Genomic DNA, 3,666 nt, shown 5'->3' with positions numbered 1-3,666 from the left:
CCCCCCCCCCCCTCCTCCCTGCAAAAGGACGCACAGCTCTTACCTTCGCGTGAAAAGTCGTTACCTTCCTAACTAGAGAAGGAGACGGGGTAAATCTCGCTTCGCGAGATCAATATCTTGATCTTGGATTACGATGTATTGATATATCTTTGTTTTGATTTCTTCGGTCATTGTGAATAGTACCGATCGGTATGTTTCAGTTAGTCTCAGTCAGTCAGATTATTTCGACACAAGTAAGATGCTTTACAAACGTTGAAAATGTATTTACATGAATTCATTAATATGATTTACAATTTCGATCGTCTGTGAAATTTTCTGTGTGATAAAAAAATTGTACGTAAAGAAATATTGTGTCCAAGATGTGAAAATGTATTGACATTAACAAATGTTAGAGAAAATCATGTATTCCATTGTACAAAGCATTATTATAAAGTGAGTAGAACTCGAAAGCGACAAAGAGTAACGTGCAATTTCAAAATTAGTGCGTTCCATAGAACATGGTTTGAACGAGCGCGTTTAGAGCTTCTTACAATATGTCAATTTATTGTTTACTTTGTAATGATACAACCACCACGACATAGATTTTTAATGGAGGATTTACAACTCGATAATCATATTGTTGTTGATTAGACAAATTTTTGTCGTGAGGTAAGTTACATACTGTTCATTTTGTGTTTATGTATCATAATAAATAAAGGTTTTTGTGCAAAATTACTTTTAGTTAATTCAACGATGGAGTGAAAATGGACAAAAACTAATTGGTGGACAGGGTATAATCGTAGAAATAGATGAAGCAAAGATAGGCAAAAAAAAATATAATTCTGGACTTATAATTAAAGGACAATGGGTGGAACTGAACGTAACACTAATTTATTTTGCCTGTACCTAATCGATCTACTGAAATTATTCTGCCAATTATTCGAAAATATATCGCGTCCGGTTCTTTTCATTCTGATAAATAGCGCGCATATGATGCTTTACATAATGAAAAGTTCACACATTTTACAGTGAATCACAGTACAAATTTTGTAAATCCTAAAAATGGTATACATACACAGAATATATTGGGACCTTGAATAAGTTCTCGCTGATTTTTCGTGAAAAGTAATGCTTTATTTTAAAAAAGACGTAAAAAACATGTCACTGAAAGTATTGTCCATCGCTAACCACTACTTTTTCCCATCTTCCTGGCAGCATTTAAATTCCACGTCGGAAAAACGACACGTCTTTTGAGACTATCCAAGAGTCGACCAATTTTTTGGCATCATCATAAGAATGGAAGTGCTGCTCAGCCAGCCCATGTGCCATCGATCGGAACAGGTGATAATCGGAAGGAGCAATGTCTGGTGAATACGGCGGGTGGGACTTCCCATTTAAGCGTTTCTAAGTAGGTTTTTACCGGTTGTGCAACATGTGGCCGTGCGTTGTCATGTTGCAAAATCACTTTATCGTGTCTCCGCTCGTATAGCGGCCGTTTTTCTTTCAATGCTCGGCTCAAACGCATTAATTGTAGTCGATAACGAGCTCCCGTAATGGTTTCGTTCGGTTTGAGCAGCTCATAATAAACTACACCCAGTTGATCCCACCAAATGCAGAGCAGAAGCTTCGAACCATGGATATTCGGCTTTGCCGACGATGTTGATGCATGGCCGGGCTTACCCCACGATCTTCTACGCTTAGGGTATCTACTTTTCATCGCCAGTCATGATACGATGCAAAAACCCTTTCCTTTTCTGCCGTTGAAGCAGCTATTCACACGTGAAAAGACGCCGTTCGACGTCTCTCGGCTGCAATTCGTACGGCATCCAATGTTCTTGCTTTTGAATCATTCCTAATAATTTTAAACGTTTCGAAACTGTTGTGATCAACTCCTAATGATTCTGCAAGTTCAGCTAGCGTCTAACATGAGTCTTCATACAGTAATGCCTCCAATTCTTCATTTTCAAACTTTTTCGGTGCGCTAGAGCGTTGTTTCTTCAACATCAAAATCATTATTTTTGAAGCGTCTAAACCAATTTCTGCATGTTGTTTCCGACAGAGCATGGTCGCCGTAAGTCTCAACAAGAATTCTGTGTGCTTTAGCTGCAGATTTTTTTTGAATAAAGTAGTGCAGTAAAATTCCCCGCAAATACTGTTTTGTTGGCACTCGACATGTTAAACACTATGAAACAAAAAGTTGTTTACACTTCGGTGAGATGACACTGAATTTTAAGTTTGCTTATCATAGTTTCTTATCGATGTGTTCATCTTCAATTACACGCACATAGAGTTATTATAGGGTCTCTACACGCACACAGTTCTTAACGCGATCTGTTGGAAAACAGCGAGAACTTATTCAAGGTCTCAATAGAAAGACTTTGGAGAGATATGCGTGCAGGTATTCCTCGATACGGCATTCGAGATTACCATTATTTGCATTATATCGCAGAATTTTTATTCAAAAGAGCCCATAATTATAGTGATCGAATTCATCCTTTTTGCGATACTATGAGTGCTATGTATCCATTACATAATAATTAAATTTATTTTCAAATATGTTGATTACATTTTATTATTATTTCTTATTGAAGAGGGTGGCTTCCATCTCATTTCTTCTTCAAAGAATATTCCATAACTTCCCACAACTTTTACAATTTCCTACGCAAGGGGAGTTAGAGTAGAAGGTGAGAGTCGTGCGCCCCTTTGCAGGGGGGAAAGGGGGTAAGAGTCACTTCGCGTAGGAAATCGTAAAAGTTGTGGGAAGTTGTGGAATATACTTGAAAGCAGGAAACCTCGTTTCATATAGTAAAAAGAAGAAGTTATTTCTTAAGGGGTTATATCTGTTTGAAAATTTTGTTTCCATTTTTTTTATTGGCTTAAAATACGCTAAAATATCCCTAGATTCATAATCAATAACGTCCTAGTATAAAAACAACTTAGAAATATTCTTAAAATTAATTTTTCTGCAATTTTTCCGAAGCGTAAAAATAGCAAATTTCGATTGTATCGTCGACGCTGCATTTTTTAATCTCGCGCACATAAAAACGCCTCTAACTTACCGATCGTCGAGAATATACTTTAAAATTGAGTCATAGATATCATTACATACTATAAAACCATTATTATAGACTGAATACTACGTCTTTACCACTGTGAGAGCACGTGTTTCGTCAATCAGCTGTACGCTGCAGTTCGAGTTGTAGTTCCGTGTTTGTGCTATTATTTTGACTCTATTTATCAGTGAAAAGTAGTGAAATATGAGTGATAAGTTGTATGCAGGCCGTAAAGGCAATAAAAATCGAAGTACAGCGCATAGACGAAGCAAGATCGAAAATAGACGCCCACCTAACCGTCATTCATTTGAGTGCAATTCGGAGTTTGTTAGCGCGTCGTCGAAAAAACTGAAACTGGATGATGATAAGTGTGATAGGGATGTAGATGACTCTTTCGGCTATCGATTCGTGAATTTTGTCACTGTTTTTACTGCCCTTTCACAAGTTGTAGTATTTAAAGAGTGCAAAGGTGAAGTGTCATTTTCGGAGGGGAGCAGACGTGGGCTCGGCTCCAAAATCATTGTAACCTGTAAAAATTGTGGCGATAATCCAATAAACAGTTGCCCACTAATAAATGACCGTGCATATGAAATCAATACACGTATTGTTTATGCAATGCGCTTGTTAGGCATCG

The sequence above is a fragment of the Trachymyrmex cornetzi genome, unplaced genomic scaffold (genome assembly GCF_001594075.2).
Source record: "Trachymyrmex cornetzi isolate Tcor2-1 unplaced genomic scaffold, Tcor1.1 scaffold1699, whole genome shotgun sequence".
Classification (NCBI taxonomy): Eukaryota; Metazoa; Arthropoda; class Insecta; order Hymenoptera; family Formicidae; genus Trachymyrmex; species Trachymyrmex cornetzi.
Note: the sequence above shows the minus strand (reverse complement) of the source record.